Source organism: Lepus europaeus, chromosome 1, assembly GCF_033115175.1.
Source record: "Lepus europaeus isolate LE1 chromosome 1, mLepTim1.pri, whole genome shotgun sequence".
In the NCBI taxonomy this organism is placed as follows: domain Eukaryota; kingdom Metazoa; phylum Chordata; class Mammalia; order Lagomorpha; family Leporidae; genus Lepus; species Lepus europaeus.
Genome location: NC_084827.1, coordinates 82128110 through 82152378, shown reverse-complemented (window position 1 = coordinate 82152378; position 24269 = coordinate 82128110). Strand labels below are relative to the sequence as shown.

General features: G+C 38.3%; 1 protein-coding gene across 1 annotated transcript in view; it reads left to right on the top strand.

The window, feature by feature from the left end:
* The window catches only part of LRP1B (LDL receptor related protein 1B), a 2136850-nt gene that overhangs the window by 1176568 nt on the left and 936013 nt on the right, over positions 1 to 24269 (top strand). The gene's annotated exons all lie outside the window — the stretch shown is intronic.

Below are 24269 nucleotides of genomic sequence, written 5' to 3'. Positions count from 1 at the left end.
GGGTTGAAAATTTTTAATATTGGCAACAATAACAGAAAAAACTGCAGTTTCAACAGATCCTATAATTAAACTGGGATTTAAGGTCACGCTTGTGTATATTATACAGTTTTCTTTACCATTTTCTTCATAAAAGATATATAGAAATAAATGGGTAGAAGGGGATGTTAACATTTGCCCTTCCTCTTGTGAAATTGTGAACAAAAGTCCGATTCTTCCTGAAGTCATGCAACAATTGAAATATTGCAAACATGAGATTTATGCAATTACAATTCTTCCCATTTGTGACTTTTATCTTTCAAATCATATGACTTGAATAAGAATATAAAATTGATCTTTACTATTAAATGCAAATTGACAAAACATTTTTTTCCTCAAGATGAGCATTCCTAATCATAGCTTAACCCATCGTGTTGCTGATGATAAAATCACTGATGATAATAATGACTTATCTTTCATGACTACTTACTATTCATTAGGATTGCTCACTTCATGTGCATTCTCCCATTTAATCCACTCAAAAACATCCTGAGGTCAGTATTATTATTATTAACTCCATTTTATTGATTAGAAGATGAGACTGTGAACTATGAGTACTTTATCAATGTCACATCATGAATGATATAGGTTGTCAAGTACTGTAAAAGCTCTGACATTTTATTGTACTTGTAAGCTACAATGTTAGCCTGCTAACACTTTCAAAAATGCTGGCAGAAAACACTGAGGCCAAAGACAACAGCGGTGGCCAAACTATCAATGTATTTGTCTCGAAATCCTGAACCATACTCTGCACAGGGCAACATAATGGTCATGTCTGCACATATAGTGGACTCTGTTACAGGGTAGGAACTTGGATATTTTAGGAACTCCTTTTTCTCCTCTGAAAGTAAGCATACTCAGCCATTGCTTCAGAGGGTGTTTCTCTCTCTCCCTCTCTCTCTCTCAAGAGCATAAGCAAACTATACTTTGTTTGAGAGAGACATAGTCTCAGTCTTCCAAGAATATTTGTGTTATTCATATCCTTGGAAATAGAGTCTAGGACAAAAGACGTTAGACACAGATAAACTGTGAGGATTCGAGCAGGATTTATTTGAAGAGAGTGCTCAGGTGGTACACACTCAGATGTGAGTGTGAGTAGCTCCATGCAGTGAGTTGCCTGCACACCAGTTCAGCTGCCTCCTTTATTATGTAGAGGGTGATGTATTATTTGCATATACACATTTGGTAAAGGTTGCACAGTGTGATGATCACTGGTAAGGTTTTATGGCATTTCGCTGTGGAACCCAGATTATGTGTATTCATCATGGTTTCTCTTTCATAGAAGAGAAGGTTCAGGTGCATCTTGGGAGAGTAGGTGTACTTAATGGGCATGGAAAGGGGTGGAGTGTCTTAATAGTGCTGAAATAAGATACAAAGACTGCTGGAAGTCTCTCTGGAAGTTGCTTTGTGCCTCACTAACTTCTGCAGAGCCCACCTCAGAAGAACCCTGAAAAATTGTCTCTCAACAACACTGGAATGCATCCCCATGAAATCCAATTTTAAACCATGTGCTAAATTGAGTAATGACCGCTAAAAGAAACCTTCTGATCCCTATAAGTGTTGAGTTACCTCACATAGCAAAGAAGACTTGCAAAAGTAATTAAACTAGATCTCAAGAGGGGGAGGTTATTTTGGATTATTTAGGTGAACCCTAAGTGTAACCACAAGGGCCCTGACTCATGTAAGAGGCGAGAAAGACAAGGAAAGAAGCAGAGGTTGTGTCTAGAAGAGAAAGGTTAAAGTGATGCAAGGAAAGGACCATAGGCCAAGGAATGCAAACAGCCTCCAGGAGCTAGGAAAGTGAGAAATGGTTTCTTCCCTGGATTCTCCAGAAGAAACCAACTCTGCCAACATCTTGACTCTAGCCCAGTTGATAGCAATTCCACACCACCGACCGTCAGAGTTAAAAAAAAAAAAAATGGTACATTCATGTTGTTTCAAGTCATCAAGTTCATGGAAGCCACAGGAAAGTAATACAAAGTCTGTGCTCTTATCGGTTTCTCTACTGAAATCATACATTTCTTATAGTGGGTTCTACTTGTTTGAGATATAGACTAGGCACATGTTTCTCCACACCCAACAGTCTTGCTTGAAATGAAATCATTTACAGGAGCCATGAAGATATTGAGTAATGAATAATTTTGGACAGGGTCCAAGGCAACCTCTTTTATGAGTTTATGAAGAGAAGTATACCCAAGAAGTAGGGGAAACTGTTTTTCCTTGCCAGATATATTCTCCAGAGGCCATGTTGAAAGATAATATGGTCAGGGGCTGAGACCATGGTGCAGTAGATTAATCCTCTGCCTGCAACACCAGCATCCCATACGAGCGCCAATTCAAGTCCTGACTGCTCCTCTTCTGATCCAGCTCTCTGCTGTAGCATGGGAAAGCAATAGAAGATGGCCCAAGTGCTTGGGCCCCTGCACCCATATGGGAGACCGGAAAGAAGCACCTGGCTCCTGGTTTCAGATCAGCACAGCTCTGGCTGTTGAGGCTATTTAAGGAATGAACCAATGGAAGGAAGACATTTATGTCTGTTTCTTCCTCTCACTGTAACTCTACTTCTCAAATAAATAAATATTAAATAAAAAGAAAGAAAGATAATATGGTCACATCCTATCAGAGGGTAGTGACATTCATGTGATTGATTGTTCAGTATCTGAAAGTTCACATTTTATTCTTCAGATCAGCTCCATTGTCAGTATCTCCATACTGCCCCTCTGGATTTTAGCACATTCGTGCAATTTGTGTTAAAATGTGTGGTATATTTAGCCCATGAATTATTATTTGATGAATCATCATTCAGTTAATTAGAACCTCCACTACCAACATACTTACATGCAAACACACACACACACACACATAGAATCTGCCAGTCTTTGATGCACTTCAGATAGTTCCAAGGCTCTAACAACCCAAGGCACACATGTACAACAAAAAACAGTATATACCCTCTACCAAAATGATCCTGACCTTGTGTAAGGTTACTATTTTCAACACCCAAAAATCATCTCTTATAATTTGATTTTATTTTTGTGAACTTCACTGTGATAGAATTCTGTGAGACTTTTAGTGTCTCTTGAAGACAGTTCCATGATGATAACACCAACAAGGCTTAGATAACACTAATGAATTATTTTATAAACTACCCACGAATTTAAAATAGTGATAACACTTTGCAAAATATTTTAAATTAAGAACAGATCTGCTTTTAGATTTCAGGTGCATATGAATAATTTCTGCCTTTAACTCTAAAGTTTCTCAAAAGAAAGGCTTTAAGCCTCTGAGGGATGTAGACTCTGACCAATCATTAAATGAATAATAAGTATATTTGTCAGTCGTGTAGCATTTTAATATGAAAACTTTTTAAAAAATATTTTTGAGAGACAGAGTTATAGACAGAGAGAGGGAGAGACAGTTAAAAAGATCTTCCATCTGCTGGTTCACTACCCAAATTGCCACAATGGCTGGAGTTGGACCCATTCAAAGCCAGGAGCCAGGAGCTATTCCTGGTCTCTCACGTGGGTGCAGGGGCCAGAGCACTTGGGCCATCTTCTACTGCTTTTCAAAGCCATAAGCACAGAGCTAGATAGGAAAAAAGAGCAGCTGGGACACAAGCTGGCAGCCCTATGGGAAGCTGGCACTGCACACAAATTCCTAGCCTACTTTATCACAGTGCTGGACCCAAGAGAGTGATTCAAGAGAAGAATTTAATGGGCATTGTTGTCCTGCCAGGTAGCAATGATAAAACATCTTTGTACATATTGACTTTGTTGACCATAAATGTTTTCCTCAACTTTACTTGAGATTTGAGTCTTTTTTTTTTTTTTTTTTTTTTTGACAGGCAGAGTGGACAGTCAGAGAGAGAGACAGAGAGAAAGGTCTTCCTTTTGCCGTTGGATCACACTCCAATGGCTGCTGCGGCCAGCGCGCTGTGGCCAGCGCACCACGCTGATCCGAAGCTAGGAGCCAGGTGCTTCTCCTGGTCTCCCATGGGGTTCAGGGCCCAAGCACTTGGGCCATCCTCCACTGCACTCCCGGGCCACAGCAGAGGGCTGGCCTGGAAGAGGGGCAACCGGGACAGAATCCAGCGCCCCGACTGGGACTAGAACCCAGTATGCTAGCGCCGCAGTTAGCCTATTAAGCCGCGGCGCCGGCCGAGATTTGAGTCTTAAAAACAATTTCCAATTTTGTATTTAGTTTATAAGTAAATGTTTCTCATAATTGTCAGTGATTTTCCAAGAATACATGAGTCATTTCAAAAAGCAACTTAAAATAATGCTTGTCTTTTTGTCTGCAGATATGTATATAAGAGAATAAAGACTGGTTTTCAAAGATATTAAGTCATTATAAGATGAAATTTATCATGATCCTAACATGTTTTGGTAAACATGAAGGAGAAAACATCTTTTGAATTATTTATTTTCTCATAACATAAGCATGCATACATATGTGTAAGAATTGACAAACACACTGTATACATGTACAAATTCTAAAGAGATCCAAGAGCATCTGTAAAAACTTCACCATTTAAAAAAGATGAGATTAGTAATAAAATCAGAAGAGGATGAGGAAATACTTGGTAAACACCAGAGTACCATGCAGCTATTTTTGCTTTTATAAGTATATAATATTCTGATCAGTAGAATTTTTGCACACTTTAAATAAATTACCAATTTTCAGCATGAATTACAATAAAAGAAATACATTTGACCCAGCAAATTACTTATACTTAACATTGTGTCATTTATTTGATGTGTCTCAGAAATCATTTCAGAATTATTCATTAATTAATTTATAACTATGATGAGAATTCTGTCAAAACAGTGTTTTAGGTTAATTAATACAAATTTCTGATTTTAAAAGTTTGATGAATCAATTTTGACTAGCTTAATTTTAGGGATTCCACAGTAGGAAACACTATCTCAAACAATGGGGTTGAATTATGTCCACAATGCAAATTGAGGAAGTGCTCATGAAACTTCTGTGTAACCTGTAGGTTGAAGTGTGACTGACATATCTAAAGCAATAACTTTATTTGACCTTGCCATTTACTTTTTATATATTTTTATTTATATAAGCTGAGAAAATTCCATGTATTTCAAATACACAGATTTAGGAATATAATGATACTTCTCAACCTACCCAACCCCCATGCTCCTACACTCTCTCCTTCTTCCTTTCTTATTCTTTCTTTTAATTTTTACAATGACATACTTTCAGTTTATTTTATAATCATAAGCTTAACCCTCCACTAAGTAAAGAATTCAACAAATAGAAGAAAAAACACTTTCCTCAACAATAGAGAGAAGGGCTGTAATCATGAAATCTCAAAATGCAAATTTCACTCTTATAAATTACATTTTTGGTATTCTATTAGTTACCATAGATCAGAGAAATAGATGATATTTGTCTTTTGGGGACTGACTTATTTCACTAAGCATAATGGTGCCTGTTGGCCATTTGAATTTTCTCTCTTGAAAAATGCCTGTTCAAATCCTTAGTCCATTTCTTAACAGGATTATTTTGTTCTTGTTGAGTTTCTTGAGCCTTTTATAGATTCTGGATATTAATCCTTTATCAATTGCATAGTTCCAAATCTTTTCTCCCATTTTGTCAGTTGCCTCTTCACTTTGCTGCCTGTTTCCTTTGCAGTACAGAAGCTTCTCAGCTTGACATAATCACATTTGTCAATTTTGGCTTTGATTGCCTGTGCTTCTGGGTCTTTTCCAGGAAACCTTTGCCTATGCTAATGTCTTGCAGAGTTTCTCCAATGTTTTCCTCTGTAATTTGATGGTATCAAGTTATGGATTTATATCCTTGATGTATTTTGAGTGGATGTTTTACAAGGTATAAGTTAAGGGTCTTATTTCATACTTCTGCATGCAGAAATCCAATTTTTCTAGCACCATTTGTTGAAGATACTTTCCTATCTCCAGGGATTGATTTTAGCTCATATGTCAAAGATTAGTTGATTGTAGATGCTTGGATTGACTTCTGGGGTTTCAATCTTGTTCCATTGTTCTACATGACTATTTCGATCCCAGTCCCAGGCTGTTTTGGTTATAGCTGCCCTGTAGTATGTCTTAAAATCTGGTATTGTGTTGCCTACGGATTTGTTTTTGTTGCTTAAGATTGCTTTAGCTATTTGGAATCTCCTGTGTTTCCATATGAATTTTAGCATTGTTTTTTCTAGCTGAGAACAGTGTCATTCATATTTTGATTGGGATCACAATGAATCTGTAAATTGCTTTTGGTATAATGGACATTTTGATCATCAAATGTTCCTAGATCCTTGCTTGTCTTATCTTCTAGCTTGAACAAAAGAGAGCCCTGTATTTCTCTACCCTGCATTTATTTTACTTGCTAGACCTGCTTCTTTGGTCATTAATTTCTGTTGCTACTCCTGGCACTGGTAAGAAAGAGGTAAGAATGGTATGAAATGGTGAAGCGATAGGAGTAATCTTATTCAAACTAGTCCAGTTGTAAACTGACTTCATTGTAAGCATAGTGGATCTATCAAATGGACTCTCTTGAAGGGTTTGATTGTGTGTGTGTTTGTGTGTGTATGTATGTGTGTGTTTGAGAGAGAGAGAGAGAGAGAAGTCTGTGCTCATACAAGCTCTATGGAAGTTTCCTGCTACATATTTCTAATTTCATTTTCCTTGACCATGTTGCATGAGATTCTGTGCTTGTGAGTTTGTGTCTCTGAGTGTTCATCTTTGCATTATTTGACTCCTTGTACCCACATGGACAACCTTGTTGCACTAGACCAGCGGCATCTATATGCAGGATTCTTGCCTATGTGATCAACATTTGGTCTACAAAATCACTTATAAACATTTTCCCCCAATAAACTCTGGGGGCACAGATATAGTGAAATCAGCCAACACTATCCTGTAATTAGAATATGCTTTAAGTTTCTCAGGTTACAAACCTTTATTACAGTTGAGGTGAAAAGTCTTTCTCCATTCTCTTTTGTACCGCAGAGAGTCCTATAAATAACATGTGTACCTGCAGATAAAACATGTTTCTTCTTAGTGTGGAAGGTTTGACCAATGAAGTCATTGGGCTGAGTTTGGATTTTGTCCTTGTAGTTACCACTGGTGAACCAAAGCCTCTAGATCCCTCCAGTGGTGGACTCAGACTGTTTTGTGCTTAGTGCAACATGGTTGCACCTCCCTTAGCTTTCAATAGTCAGCTGCTTTTTGAAGGGTCTTCCTTCATAATCTTGTATTTAGCTCAGAGGTAGGTCACTCTGTCCTGTTACTAAGTTGGGGGCACGTGGTGGATATCAGAGGGGTTCTCCATTCTTTAGTTCCAGTCTCCATATTACATGCTATGTGTCTAGGTTTTGAAGATGAATATTTCTCTGCCCATGGCAGCTAAAGTGTAAGTTGGGTATTTGGGAAGTCTTTGGCAGGAGATAATCTTCTGCCCTACTCCCAGGGGCAGCAACCATCTGCTTTTTGTATCAGTGCAAGATTTGGGTCCCAGAGCTATTGTGTCCCTGCTCCAGGGCCAGACAGCTTTTGTTCCTACTCTTCCTTCAGCATGTGTACCATTTTCTGGGAACAGAGGCAATAGAGTATTTAACTATTTCTAAAGCAATAGATTAATGTTGCTTGTTATGTGTAAAAACCACCATAAAATGGGAAAAGGGAGTTTCCTTCCCCTCCCTCAGGACGCATGATTTTTCTTTCCGACCCTCCCTCATGAATAGCTTACCTTTGCAGCTTCCTTTACACTTGGGGAGAGCTTTCATGCCCCTTTTCTAAAGGCAGGTGCTTTTGGTTTTTCTATTTCCTTCATAAGAAGTGGATCTTTGTCTTGCTTCTGGGAGTGAGAAGACTTCTTCACGTCCCCAGTGGTTGAAGGATTTTCTTTGTCTGAGAGAGGATTCTGGGTGTTTGAGTATCTTCGAGACAATCAGGGGTCTCTCAGGATTCCTATTCTGCCTCAAGGTTTCTGTTCTGACCTCAGTGAAAGCAAACCTTTGTACCAGGGATTCCCAGAGATTTTAAACTCTCACATCAGGCCATAATCAGTTTTAAGAATTCTTTTCCATTTCAACTTTTAGAAAATCTGTTTTTATGTTAGTTGCCTCTTTCTTGTATACTCTGCTGGAGGAACAGTATTTCACATGTCCTGTTTTCCCTAGAAGGCCTGTCAGACTTTGCAGTTCATTTCATATTGTTGTCTTGGAATCTCAGCTTTTGTTTGGACTCAAGAAATGTTGTGATCATGTAAATTACTGTGATTTATCTTATTGCTCATATTATTTTGTGGCTTTCTGCGTCTCTGAGCAAAGATAAATTCTGAATGCTTACAAATCATTAATGCAAAGAGGAATTTAAAGAGCAAGTATAAGATATTTTTAGAACTGCTATATTCCTTTTCATTAGTATCAATTTTAAAATAGCATGCATATATGTGAATCCTTTGTGATTCATTTAAACACCCACAGTTTACACATGAAAACATTTCACTTGATGCAAAGAGACTTCATTGTTCTCTACTTTCAATCAACTCTTTTTGTCTTAAATCTAACTATATAAAATTAACCATTGAGTTTTCAGTTTGCAAAAAAAATCCTTTATACATTACATTATCAGAAGAAATTCACATCTTCTGTTATTTAAATATATGGTACAAGATATGATTAAAGGTTATCTGAAAATCTGATCCTGGTTGATTGCAAAGGTTTAAATTCTTTGTTTCCAAAATCATTGCTTAATTGCTAGACATGATCCAGCCATTAGACAAGGTGTTCATCTGAAAATACAGAAATGTTCTTAAAGAGTTTGCATTCTAGTTGAATACATTTGTCAGATTGCAAATGAGGTAAAAAACTAGACACATCATTAAAAATGCATATTTAATGTTATAGCAGGGCCATAAAATTATTGAAAATGTATTTTAAGAAAAATAAATTTATGACACCATTGAGAAATTGAAAAGTATAGCATCAGTAATCAGAAAATATTAGAATTTCCTAACTAGAATTCACATTGGATCAAACAAAAGCACCAGCGCAGTAGCATAGATTAAAATACCTCAAGTGTAAACTTGAAATTTATGAGTTGAAAAGGAGAACTGCTTAGTAATAATAAAAGTTAAAAGAGGGCCAGGTTAATCTTCCACTTGGGGTGTCTGGATGTCATATTGCAGAGCAGGTTCAAGTTCTAGGTATTCTACTTCTGATCTAGCTTCTCAGTAATCTGCCTGGGTAGTGGTGGGTAATGGCTCAACTACTTAAGTTCCTATCGTGCACGAGGGAAAACCTGATGGAGTTCATAGCACATGGTTTCAGCTTGATCCAGTCTTGGCTGTTGTGGCCATTTAGGGAGTAAACCACCAGATAGTAGATCTCTCTGTATCTTTCTCTGTCACTCTGCCTTTCAAGGTCATAAATCTAAAAACCTAAAAATCCTATGCCTAAAAATCTAAAACAGATGAGGAGGGGGAATCTTTAAGGTAATCTTTAAAGCAATGTAATAATTAACTGCATTAAAAATAATAGTCCTGGGGCCAGTGTTGTGGCACAGCAGGTTAAAGCCCTGGTCTGCAGCATCAGCATCCCACATGGGCGTCAGTTCTAGTCCCAGCCGCTCCACTTCAGATCCAGCTCTTTGCTATGGCCTGGGAAAGCAGTAGAAGATGACCCAAGTGCTTGGGCCCCTGCACCCATGTGGGAGATCTGGAAGAAGTTCCTGACTCCTGGCTTCAGATTAGCTCAGCTCTGGCCTTTGTGGCCACTTTGGGAGTGAACTAGTGGATGGAAGACCTCTCTTTCTCTCTGGCTCTACATCTCTCTGACTCTTTTAAATAAATAAAATATCTTTTAAAAAAAGAGGGTGCCAGATTCTAGTCCTGGTTGCTCCTCTTCCAGTCCAGCTATCTGGTGTGGCCCAGGAGGGCAGTGAAGGATGGCCCAAGTGCTTGGGCCCCTGCGCCAGCATGGGGGACTGGGGGGAAGCACCTGGCTCCTGGCTTTAGATCAGCACAGCTCCGGCCGGCTGTTGTGGCCATTTAGAGAGTGAACCAACGGAAAGAAGACCTTTCTCTCTGTCTCTCTCACTGTCTATAACTCTACCTGGCAAATAAATTTTACAAAAAGTAATAACCCCACTTAAATATATTACCCTGATACTAGTTCAGAATAACACACAAAGAATGGAATTTATATAATTGTCTATTTATTATGAAATAAGTATTTTTTAATTTTATCTCCAAAGTCACACAAATATAAAGCTTAAAGTGCAGAAAAATATAAAATTTAAGAAATATTTTACATGGCATTGAGATATAGAAAATTTTCTTAAGAAAGTCGGCCGGCACCGTGACTTAATAGGCTAATCCTCCACCTTGCGGTGCCGAAACACCGGGTTCTAGTCCCGGTTGGGGCACCGGATTCTATCCCGGTTGCCCCTCTTCCAGGCCAGCTCTCTGCTATGTCCCGGGAAGGCAGTGGAGGATGGCCCAAGTCCTTGGGCCTTGGACCCATATGGGAGACCAGGAGAAGCACCTGGCTCCTGGCTTCGGATCAGCGAGATGTGCTGGCCACAGTGGCCACTGGAGGGTGAACCAATGGAAAAAGGAAGACCTTTCTTTCTCTCTCTCTCTCTCTCTCTCACTATCCACTCTGCCTGTCAAAAAAAAAAAAAGTTAAAACCCAGAATTTGTTAAATAAAATATACATAAACACAGAGACACAAAAAAAGTGTATACAACCATTATAATTTTAAGAAACACTCCTATATGAGAAAGGACATTATAAGCAAGTGAAAACACATAGGATAACTTATAACTTAGACAAAAATAGTCATAAAATATGTAAGAGGAGAAATCAATTATCAAATAAAAGTAAACAGTGTCAGAAATCCCTTGATATGTTATAGCAATTCAGAAGACAAATACAAATTTCCTAATTAGACAAATAAAGAGGTACTCAACATTATACTAATCATCAAAACGTAAATTAACATAATAAAATCATTTTTACTACATTCATCAGATTAAAAACTTTGGTAATAGGTAATATCAGTGAGAACATAAGAAAATGTTTCTCAGGGCCGGTGCTGTGGCGCAGTGGATTAAAACCCTGGCCTGAAGTGTCAGCATCCCATATGGGCACCGGTTCTAGTCCCGGCTGCTCCTCTTCTGATCCAACTCTCAGCTCTGGCCTGGGAAAGCAGTAGAGGATGGCCCAACTCCTTGGGCTCCTGTACCCATGTGGGGGACCTGGAGGAAGCTCCTGGCTCCTAGCTTTGGATTGGCATAGCTCCAGCGTTGCAGCCATCTGGGGAATAAACCAGTGGATGGAAAACCTCTCTCTCTCTCCCTGTCTCTGCCTCTCTAACTCTTTCAAATAAATAAGATAAATCTTTAAAAAAAAAAAATGTTTCTGGGGCTGGAGCCATGGCTTACTTGGTTAATCCTATGCCTGTGGTGCCAGCATCCCATGTGGGCACTGGGTTCTAGTCCTGGTCGCTCCTCTTCCAGTCCAGCTCTCTGCTGCGGCCTGGGAAGGCAGTGGAGGATGGCCCAGGTGCTTAGGCCCCTGAACCCACATGGGAGACCAGGAGGAAGCATCTGGCTCCTGGCGCAGCACTGGCTATGACATTAATATAAACTGGTTACTTCAAATATGGATGATTTCTTTTGAAAAAGGAGTCTTACATTTTTGCCTTACCTCTTTGATGGATATTACTCTAGGTTAGCTTGGTTTTTCTGGTTATCTCTTGCCTGTCTTCAAACAGTTGAATTTCTCATTTAATATTATATTAGAATTTTTTCTAAATAAACATATTATTGTTTGATTATTGTACTTCAATTAGTCTTTTAAATGATCATGAACATCTGTCTATTTTCAGTGATAGCTAGCTGTTAGAAAATAACTTTAGGACTCATTTTTTATAACCTCTGCATAGTTAATAATGTTGGCCAATTAACATTTGATTTAAAACTGCCTTGAAGATTATAAAGTTCATCTATGGCAAAAGGGAAACATTAAATTTTGTCCGATAATTAGCATTATTTTTACATTTTATTGGTAAAATACTGAATCGAGATGTTCAGGGGTAAGCAGTTTAAGTTTAGTCTCAAGGTTAAACTGGGTAAGATTCTTGCATCTCATATCCTAGTACTTGACTTTGATCCCCTCCTCTGATTCCTGATTCCAATCTGCTGCTGATGCAGATCCTGTGTGGTCATGTGGTGGCTTAAGTATTTGGGTTTCTGCTTCTCCATGGGAAATCCAGGTTGAGTTCCCAAATTCAGGTCCCACATGCTCCCAGCTGTTGTTGTCCTTGGGAAGTAAACCAGTGGCTGAGACCTTTCTGGCCATATGTCTCTGTCTATAGTCTGTATCTCTTTGCCTTGCAAATAAATAATATTAAAATATATACTTTTTGAAATTTAAAGATTTGAAGAGAAACAATATCATTAATCTGAGATAAACAAATGATGTTTTTTAATTCTGTAATTTGATGAAATTTTTATTCCCTCATATGATATGTGTCTATTATATTTATATAAGTTCATGTATATGTGCCATTATTTATAGTTCCTTCAAGAAAAAAATATATATATATATTACGGTCTTACCATTAAAATTATATTTTAAACCCATTTAAATCTTGTCTGGTTGACAGGATATTTATTATATAGCAACAGTGGCATTTACTAAGCTTCTAGTGTGTACCTTACAGTTCATATAAAAATAAATGAGTCCCAAGCTAACCCTTGAATATAGGAGATACTGGACCTGGGACTTGTAGGAGTTAAGAGATGCACACTGATAGCCCTATTGATTACACATAATGCTGGAGTTTGTACTTGCTTGTTTGATCTCAGAATACCCAGTGTCTTACACTTTCCAGTACTTCATAATAAATTTCTTAGTCATGTCAACTAGCATAGGTTGGGGATGATCACAGCTGAATTAATTATAGAAATTTAGAAATAGAAGTGACCTTAAAATATATAAAATAGTTCAGAGGTTAAATGGGTGGGTGTGGGAGTCGAAATGTCTGAGCTGGAATTCTCCATAATTGAATGTGGAACCTTGGGTGGGCTATGAACCTCTTCAAGTACTGGCTTGATGGGGTACTTTTTTCTTTGTTATTCTGAGGATTGAAGGATTCATGTCTGTACAGCAGTTAGTACATATTAGGTACATAATATGCAAATGACTGGAATATATTAATTTTGCATAGAAAAATTATATGAATACTTAAAGAATATATCGTTTGCCCAAAGTCTAATGGATAGCTAGCAACAGAATTGTAATTAATATCCCTAAATCCCAATTTATGTTATAATAGTCCTCCTATTGACTATGTTTTTATATCATTTCTAAAATAAGTTCTGAAAGATTTACATTCTGGAACAACTGTGAAGTCCAGATTTATATGAACAGTTAAACTGATGAAGAAGAAACAGCTTTCTTAATAAGTTTTCACCTTTATTCCAGGATTTTTTTTTTCACACAGGATTATGTTTATTATATATCAGTTGCTTATAAAATTATAAAATTTTATAGTTAAAATTAGTTTTATATTAAATTATATAACTTTATAGAGCTTAAGACTCCAAAATCATAGTTGCATTTTTGACAGAGTGGACAGTGAGAGAGAGAGAGAGGGGGGCAGAGAGAAAGGTCTTCTTTTGCGGTTGGTTCACCCTCCAATGGCCGCTGCGGCCGGCGCATCTCGCTGATCCGAAGCCAGGAGCCAGGCGCTTCCTCCTGGTCTCCCATGGGGTGCAGGGCCCAAGCACTTGGGCCATCCTCCACTGCACTCCCTGGCCACAGCAGAGAGCTGGCCTGGAAGGAGGGCAACCAGGACAGAATCCGGCACCCCGACCGGGACTAGAACCCCGGGGCCAGCGCCGCAGGAGGAGGATTAGCCTGATGAGCCAAGGCGCCGGCTTACAGTTGCAGATTTCAAAACTACTTTTGTTTCAGGAAGCTCTGTGGTTAAGCATACAATCATAGCAGGAAAAAGTCAAGGAAAGCTGCTTAGATTTTCCTTCCTTCCTTCCTCCCTCCCTCCCTTTCTTTTTTTTTTTTTTCCTGCAGCAAAAAACTTCTGTTTCTTTTTGGTCCAAGGTTTGGGAGAGGGCTCCAGGGCTGTTAACAAGCTGCCTATTGGCTGGAAGGAGAGGTCAGACGGAAACCCTAATACCAGGCTGCCGGGCTCTGGAAGCTTGGGAGTGAGCCTTTGAAGAGACACTCCCAGCTCAGCCCGGGGCGGCCAGATGGCGGCGGATGTTGGTCAGGTGCAGCCCATCTTCTGAAGGAGTTTCACCTCCTCATCCTGGAAGTGGTTCTCCCGGAAGTCATAAAGATAAGCGTCTGGGTGGGCGGAACCCAGAGCGTGAAGAGCCAAGAAGGCCTGGTTGAGGTTCTTCTCCAGGGCCAAGGCAGCTTTTAGGGTTTTGCCCCCCTCACCGTGGAGATGGTTTCCGCACGTCCTGGAAGAGGGCGCGGCCGCAGCAGGGCTTTGCAGCTTGAAGAGACACTCGCTCGGCGGCTGCCTCAGCCAGCTCGCGGAAGAAGTGACCCAGGCCCTGCAGGCCACAGCGGCGAGATGGATGTAGAAGCCCAGAGAGAGGTAGGTGTAGGCGGCCCGCAGGTGCAAACAGACCAGACCGCAGTGGAGTCACTCTGCCGAACCGGGCGGTCATGGTGAGCCTGCAGTGATGAGATGACCACAGACCCGGTGTGGGCTGGTCCCGGAAACTGGAGGTGGTGGAGACGTGCTCTGGGAGGCTCTAACGGGAGAGGAGACCAGAAGGCGGTTGGAGCCCCTAAGAGAGCCCCCGGGGCTTTTCGGAAGCAAGACAAGGGCCTGCGGGTCTCCCGGAGCCTTGCTCTAGATTTCTTTTTTTTTTTTTAACTTTTATTTAATGAATATAAATTTCCAGTGTACAGCTTATGGATTACAATGGCTTCCCCCCCCCCATAACTTCCCTCCCACCCGCAACCCTCCCCTCTCCCGCTCCCTCTCCCCTTCCATTTGCATCAAGATTCATTTTCAATTCTCTTTATATACAGAAGATCAATTTAGTATAAAGATTTCAACAGTTTGCACCCACATAGAAACACAAAGTGAAACATACTGATTGAGTACTAGTTATAGCATTAAATCACAATGTACAGCACATTAAGGACAGAGATCCCACATAAGGAGCAAGTGCACAGTGGCTCCTGTTGTTGACCCAACAAATTGACACTCTAGTTTATGGCGCCAGTAACCATCCTAGGCTGTCGTCATGAGTTGCCAAGGCTATGGAAGCCTTCCAAGTTTGCCGACTCTGATCATAATTAGACAAGGTCATAAAAGACAGAGTGAGGATAGTAACCAATGATCCTAAGAGTGGCATTTACCAGGTTTGAACAATTATACAGCATTAAGTGGGGAAGAGGACCATCAGTACACACAGGTTGGGAGTAGAGCCATTGGTGGTAGAGTAGAGGTTATGATTACAAAGGAATGAGGCCCAAGTGCACTAGACAGGGCCTAGAACAAAGGACAGAGTCATTATTAGAGGAGCTAAGAAAGGTGCTGTCTAAGCTACAATGAAGTCTTCTGATTGAGAGGCAAATAGAACCTGATAGAAGGGGCTTGATAATAATCTGGTGGGCTTTAGGCCTTGTAAATTTAGAGGCCCAGACCTATCTATCTCTTCACATGGGGTATATCCTAAGGGAGGTGTGAACCTCCTAGGGGAAGGCACTCTGTTGACTTTCATTACTTGGCTGGCCTGGGAGGAGAGCTGGCCAGGTAAAGGCAGGGGGCATCTCTAACAAGAAATTTACAGTTCTGCCTGCAATGTTGCTGACCCTACTTGACCATCCCCTCAGCTGCAGTGGTCACTTTGGAAGTTGGGCTGAGTGAAGGGCTTTTCAGCTTAGAGCCAATAAGATCTGTGGCTCTGACCTGGGCATCCTTCGACTCCAGGGCAGGTCCATTTCCAGTGATCCAACTCTTGGCAGAGCTGCCAGGGCTCTTCACAAGCTGACTTCTGCTGAAGCCCAGGCTTACCACATTGAAAGCCACTGCAGTGGACTGGCCTGTTGGGTCTCCTTGAGGGCAGATCACTGTACAGATCAGCCATTAATAGGCCTGCCACCCATTGCTTCTGATGCCGAGCTTTCTTTTCCTCCTGGTTTGTGTTAAAGCAGACCAGAGGATTGTCATCCACAGTTATATATGATCTGCTGCTCATAAAACTAAAGCGTTGTTGGTTCTGTGTTTAGCTGTCCTCCTATAGGTTCCTATGGACTTTTTCCAGCCACTTTTATTGTATTCAGTACTTTGGGATGGCTCTGTAAACAGATGAAGCCAATAATGTATTAACAGTACCAACTGAGTGAAAGTATGGTTAACTGAGGTTACTAAAAAGAAAAAGCAATTCAAATCAATTGGCAATCTACAAAAAGAGTTAAAGATTTTAAAAACTATTATTAAAATTGCTATATTGGTCTATTATGCTATATTATATGTGTGTACATATTGTATGTCCACATGGGGAAATTTTATTAAGAGTTTTATTTTAAATGGCTTATAGATAAGATTGTCCATAAATTTAAGCTGCTAAAATCAATCAAAGATACATTTTAATTTGTGGGACCTGAATCTGTGTATCATATGTTTTAGACTTGTTGGTAGAAAGAAACTAAAAACATTTTAGATGGTTGTGCTTAAGTTTACTGGCTAAACAAACTACACCATGTTAGATATTTAAGAGGTGTTTTCAAATACATGATTCTTAAAATTTATAGAAGGCATTGGACCTTCTGGTAAATGTTTTCTTAAGTTGTTATCTAATGGTTGAAACGGTTTGCTAAGTATTCATGTGATATTGCTATTGTCAGCAAGCGATCTAGGACTTGCTCCCTCATTTCTCTATTCGAAGCCCAACTTGTTCTTTCATTTCTCTATTCTCTTCAAGGTAGGAAACTAATTCTATTATGAAGGAATCTGTAGGATGCACAATTTAATCTTTAGACCTTATAAAAGAGATGGCTAATATTTTTCTGCAATAGCATAGCCAAAATAAGAACTTAAATAATAATCTCATAGCTAGATTCACTTTGCCATCAGCGAAGTATACAGTAAGTAGAAAAAACCTCCCTTTCAGACCAAAGGGAAAGAAAGTTTTAAAGTGAGAATATAATTTTCCTCATGGGCATTGTCTACCTTAGAAAAACTACTACAGAACATGCCTGTGACTATAGACTTGTAGTTCAGGCCACCGAAGATTAGAGATGGGAAACGGGTATTCCAGGATTTTTAAGAACTGTACTCTAGGTGAGATAAAAGATGGCTGTTAAAATACTGTAGACACTTAAAAAAGTGTGGTCTAGAAAGAATTACATAACAAATAACTTGTTTTAAACAAAGTGCAATCTAACTGTGGAAAGACTAAACTATTTCTAATGAAGTCATTTTTGAGACTGCCCTTGGAATCATTACTGTAACCCTGATATTGACTTTTCCTTCAGAATAATATCCAAGATTTCCCCATCCCTCCTACTCTTTGAATTAAGAGCTGGTGCTCTGTAGAGTATTAATTATTCTATATAACATGTAATTTACATCACTACACTGCTAATATTCAAAATTCCTAATACCTTCAATATTAGGAAGGAAATATTTTATTTTGTTGACTTCTTATATTGCATAACACTTTCCAAGTGGTGATATTTTCATCATACATAGTGTTCATTTAAATGAAAAATATCTCCATACTTTACTTTTGATGGTGCTGAGAGCAGTGCTGACATATTTCAAACAGTGGGATATGATATATCTTTAGCCTCATTAAGTAGTATGCCTCTACGTGAAAAACTGGGTATGCTCTTATGTGTGATTTTTCTGTCAACCTCATTTGATTTGTAGGTGGTAGTTATAATAAATGAAATGAAAATGTGAATTATAGATATTGTTTTTATAGTCCTAAATATATGAATATTTTAAGAAGCTTGGAGTTAAACTAAAGACTTAATTTATATTCTAGGTATTTGTCATTGAAATGATAATCATATTGAAGTAGAGTATTCACTGGTTCACTGGTATTCTGAACTGACAGGCTAGTCTCAAAGGGAACACCATCTCAATTCCCTGTTAATTCTTTCCTTTAAGCATGTTTGTAGTGTTTGCACTCTTTCACGGATTTTTCTTTTATTTTACCAATATTGGTCAAGCATTTAATGCTGGCCTGTACTAGGCGTTACATACATAAATTATTCTTCTATCTTGCCCTCTAATCTGTAGAGAGAAATGGAAAAGTTGGCATGCCCATACTTGAATAAACTTAAAAATTGTTAAATGATGTCAGTGATTAGATGTAGATACAATACTAAGGGAGTTTAAAAGAGATTAATTTTATAGAGAGTATACGAGAAGATTTGCATAGAAGTTGAATATTCTGTTAGTCTTACGGCAAGTGGCGAATTTAGAAAATGAAAAGATATAGTAAAATTGAGAAATCAGAAGGTAAAAGTAGCAGGGCAATGGAGAAGTAAGATATGCATTTGGGAAGAGGAAAATAAGCTAACATTGCTAATATTTATTAAATCATGATGTTGCTAAATGCCTTGTACATGCTATTTCATTTTACATTCATAAGATCCAAAGAAGATGAAGCCTTGTTTTTAAAATTATTATTAAGACTAAAATGAAAGTTGGCTGGAAAGTAAAGAAGCAATTTTCTCTCTGACACAAAGTTTGTGTTTCTTTTTAGTAAAAGTAAAAGAGAGCTCAAGTGTTTAGATCATAGGACTCACAAGGAAGTTGGTGAGAAATAACTTTGGAAAGTCTTATATGTTAGTTGAGGGAAAATTAGAATTTCCTTGAGGAGATGATGAGTCATTCACTTACATATTCATTCATACCGCCTACATTTATTAAGAAAATGTTGTTTATGGGCAAATGTCTGAGTCCTGGAGATACACAGTGAAAATCACAGACAGTATCTGGAAATCCTAGGAGAGTATTTTGAAAACACAGTTTCATATGTGGTTAAAAAGAGGAGGGAGATACCTCTAAACTCTTCTATTGAAGATATTTTAATTGAAGTTACATATATTTCCTAGATTTAAATAGCAAGCTAGCATATGATATCTATCACAGGCCAGATTGAACTGCTGTTCCATTATGGGATACCAGGGTTGCAATATCCTGTACCAAAGTACTCCCCCCAGTTTAGTATCTTTATATAATCCTGCCAAAAATATTGCAAGGAACTTTGTCATTTGAAGGTAGGACAATTTATATTTGGAGGAATCAAAATGGGCTAAAATGTCTGAGAAATGTCACTCGATTTTTAAGGTACAAGTCAAGCTTCACAGAGCTGGGGAAATTTTGTCTTGTCGACTTTTGGTTATTTCTTTTTTTTTTTTTAATTTTTTTTTAACTTTTATTTAATGAATATAAATTTCCAAAGTATAGCCCATGGGTTACAATGGCTTCCCCCCTCCCATAACTTCCCTCCCGCCCGCAATCCTCCCCCTTCCCGCTCCCTTTCCCCTTCCATTCATGTAAAGATTCATTTTCAATTCTCTTTGTATACAGAAGATCAGTTTAGTATATATTAGGTAAAGATTTCAACATTTTGCCCATATAGCAACACAAAGTGAAAAAACTACCATTGGATTACTAATTATAGCATTAAATAGCAATGTACAGCACATTAAAGACAGAGATCCTACATAATTTTTTTTTCAAATTAATTAATTTTCTATGCCATTTCCATTTTAACACCAGGTTGTTTTTTTTTTTTTTCATTTCCAATTCTCTTTATATACAGAAGATCAATTCAGTATATAATTAGTAAAGACCTCATCAGTTTGTGCCCACACAGAAACGCAAAGTATAAAAATACTGTTTCAGTACTAGTTATAGCATCACTTCGCTTTAGACGACACATTAGGGACAGATCAGCTCCTGTCCTGACTTTAGATGTACAATGTAATACTTTATCCTTTTTAGTATTTGTTGTTGTTGTTGTTGTTCTAGTACTATTGGTTGAACTCAGTAATTAACACACAATTATTCTTAGGTGTTTAAATTTTAACTGAAAAGTGATCCCTGTTAAATCTAAGAGTGGAAAAAGAGAGGGAGGAGACGAACAATTTGGAACATGCTCAATCGGACTGGCCGCAAATGGTGGAGTTAGAAATGTGCCAGGGGATTCCAACACAATCCCACCAAGGTGGCATGTACCAATGCCATCGCACTAGTCCAAGTGATCAATTTCAGCTCACAATTGATAGTTCTGATAGGTCTAAGAGTCAAAGAGATCACACAAACAAGACAAGTATCTGCTAATACTAACTGATAGAATCAAAAAGGGAGAGAAAGATCCAACATGGGAAGTGGGATACACAGCAGACTCATAGGATGGCAGATGTCCTAAACAACACTCTGGCCTCAGAATCAGCCCTCAAGGCATTCAGATCTGGCTGAAGAGCCCATGAGAGTATAGCAGGCATGGAAAGCCAAGATATCATGGAAAAAAAAAAAAAAGACCTAAATGAATGATCTCTGTGAGTGAGATCCCAGTGGAAAGAACGGGGCCATCAAAGAAGGAGGTACCCTTCTCCGAAGGGAGGAGAGAACTTCCACTTTGACTATGACCCTATCGGAATAAGATCGAAGTCAGCGAACTCTAAAGGCTTCCATAGCCCTGGCAACTCATGACTAGAGCCGAGGGAGATTACTGACGCCATGAACAGGAGTGTCAAATTGTTAAATCAGCAACAGGAGTCACTGTGTACTTACACCCCATGTGGGATCTGTCCCTAATGTGTCGTCTAAAGCGAAGTGATGCTATAACTAGTACTGAAACAGTATTTTTATACTTTGCGTTTCTGTGTGGACTTTTGGTTATTTCTAGATTCACTTTTGGTTGCTGTAAGTGGAGAGGAGGTACTAGGAGAGCCTGGTAGATAGACACTGCTGCTGCCTAACATCACACAATGCGCAAGACAGGCCTCAGCAACTAAGAATTTTCAGGTCCAAAAGTCCATAGTGCCTATGGTGAGAAATCCTGTCTTAGAGGATGGCAGGGTGCAACCTGCTACCACTGCATCCATCCAGGGAGTTGAAAAATGAAACTTACAACAGGTTATTGCTCACAGCACAACAAACAGCGTGAGTCTCCATGTCGTTGCACTGTCTCATGTAGTTGATCGATTCCCTGTCCTTAAGTGTCACAGAGAAACATTATATGACCCGGTCGATGCTGACTACAAAGTGCCAGAGCTAAGGACTCCAGGACGTAAGGTTGAGCACTTTTCCGGCAAGCAGCCAATATTGTAGCAAGCAGGAGTCTCTAGTCCTCTCCCCTGTAGAGTAAGCGATTGAACAGAGGTTACCCGGCTGTCCCGCCAACTTATTAAGTTGTCTATGTGACTACCAATAGAAATTGTTAAGTATCAGAAGTTGGACAAGCTTGCAGTTTGGCAAACTTGTGTAGCAAGAATGTGTAAGCAAGGTATGTATAGGGACACTGAAGGCCCATGGGGAAACTTCTCCCAACACTCATGAAACAAGGCTCCAATATAAGTATATCTATAATCATAGATCAAAATTGTTATAAGATATAGCATCAGTATCAATATTTAATTATCTCCTCTTTTAATTTTATAATACTACCTCTAGCCTTCGGCATCTTCTACATATTAAAAGGAATGTATTTTTAAAGCATTCATTGATTAGTTTATTATACATTCAAAGATTCATTTTGAACTATGTTTATTTGCCAGTTGCAAAATGGTACAGAGAATTTCTGTCTATCTCTCTGTCTTCACCATTCAAGTTGCCACCATAAAGTAACATAAGCTAAGTGATTTATAGAGTCAGAAAATGTTTCTCTCTGTTTTACAGATTGGAATTCAGAGTTCAGGATACCTTTATGGTTGGATTATCTTTAGGGGCCTCTCCTCCATTGCAGCCTGCCACTTCTAGCATCCTCACAGGAGGAAAAGGGGATTAGAGAGCCTTATCTTTGGAGGGCACTAGCCCCATTCATGAGCTTCCACTTTGATTACTTTGTTACATCCCCAAAGCCCCACTTTCTCATGCCATCATATTGGAATTAGGGTTGTAACATATGACTTTGAGGAAAATCTAAACTTTTGGTTCATTGCAGTATCATATAGTTTTCCAAAACATCTTAAATAACTACGTGGTCACTATCATAATCAGATAACATTGATACTATACTATTAGCTAAAGGCTTTTATTGAATCGATTTAGTCACTATGACCTCTCAGTCACATGTATACTGTAACGTTTCCTCTGTTTTTCCTTCAGTTTCACCTCAACATTTCACTTATCTTCATAGGCACATTTGTTTCATCTCTGAATTGTTAGCCATCAACTATGTTTAATAAGAAAATAATAGTGACCACTTCTTGAGAATCTCCTTATGTGTTAGGCATTAATCTATTTATTATTCTCTTTTTTATTCTTGGAATGGACAGAGCTGATTATAATTCACATTTTCATTTGAAGACGTTGAGGCTCAAGTTTAATCTATTTATAAGAAGTTAAGCAATAAAGAAAATGTGCAAACTTCCAATAGTCATAGTATTTTTGTGCATGTTAAAATGCTTTATTTTACTTTTTTTAAAAAAAGATTTATTTGTTTTAGTTGAAAGTCAGAGTTGCAGAGAAGGGGAGAAACAAAATATAGAGAGAGATCGATCTTCCTTCTGCTGAATCACTTCCCAGATGGCCCCATTGGCCAGGGCTGGAACACACTGAAACTAGGAGTTTTATCAAGGTCTCTCACATGTGTGGCAGGGGCTCAAGTACTCTGGCTACCCTCTGCTGCTTTTCCTAGACCATGAGCAGGGAATTGGAGCACCTGGGACATGAACCCATGCCTATATGAGATACTAGTGTCACAGGCAACAGCTTTATTTGCTGTGCCACAATTCTGACCCCAGCCATGTTATCTTTGGAGAATCAGTACAAAAGCATCAGTCACTCTCAACTTCCTCCCCCTCACCCATGCCTCTTTTCTCTTAACCCACTAACATTGTTTATGTTGTGTTTCTTTTCCTCCTGCTTTAGTTTATCATTTTTCCTTTACAATTCCACATTTCAAAGTTGGATATTAAAAAGGGTGGGCATATTGAATATGAATCAAATTTCAAGACTTATAACTACTAATTAAACATAGGTATCATTGTAAGTCATCTAACTATTGGGTCTTTGTTTAATTTTTGTAGAACATAGAATTTGAGCCACATTGTTCTTTAGCCACTTTTATTGTTAAAAGAAATGTATAACTCGGTTCCTGCCTAGTTTGCCTCAGATTAATGGCTTCATTTTTCAAAGCTACTTGTGTATCAAGGAGGCTGATAACATGTCTATTTTCTTAGATATTTAGGAAAGATTTGCTAGATAAATGATTATTATTACTAATACTTGACTTTCTTTACCACATTTACTTGTAACCCTTGCATATATTTTGTCTGTTGATTTTCTCTCTGATTATTTATGAGGGTCTGAAATAAGTATAGTTTTTCTTAACTGAAGTTTGTAGGCAGGTCCATGAGGATCATCACATGGGAAGATACATTTGTTAATTCCCATGGTAATTATAAATATAATGAACATTCACAACCTGTAGCTGTTAAGCTCAACTTGGAATTTAATCATCAGTATCTTGCACTAAATAGAATGCCTCTCTATTATAGGTGTTGTTTTCTTTTAAAAGTTCATTGGAAATTGTCAATTACAATGATGCTAGTATTTGAATGTTTAAATGACCAAGTGCAAAAACATGAAACATATTAGAAAATACAGCTAATAAAAAGTCACTTTCTGTGAAATTAAATTGCTCAAGTGACTACTAGCAAAGTTACTTTTTTTCTAATATGAAAGAGATTGAGTAATTTTCTATTGATGAAATAGATTCCAAAGTGTTTTATTTTTATAAATTATCACCTACTTCATAAGACTAAAAATATCCAAGAATAGCTGTGATATTTTCCATTCAAGAGGTTGAAGCAATTTTAGCTCTATTCTCTTTTAGTAAATAGACAGAATTCAGTAGTAAAAGAATATTAATGGAAATTATTTTTTTCTGTCCATTCATAATAAGGACTCATTATAAAAAATTATTGGAATTTTCCAAAATGAGCTATATACCTGTTGTGTATTTCTAGGGACATTCTTAAATTGGAAGCTACTTTGTTCTCCCTA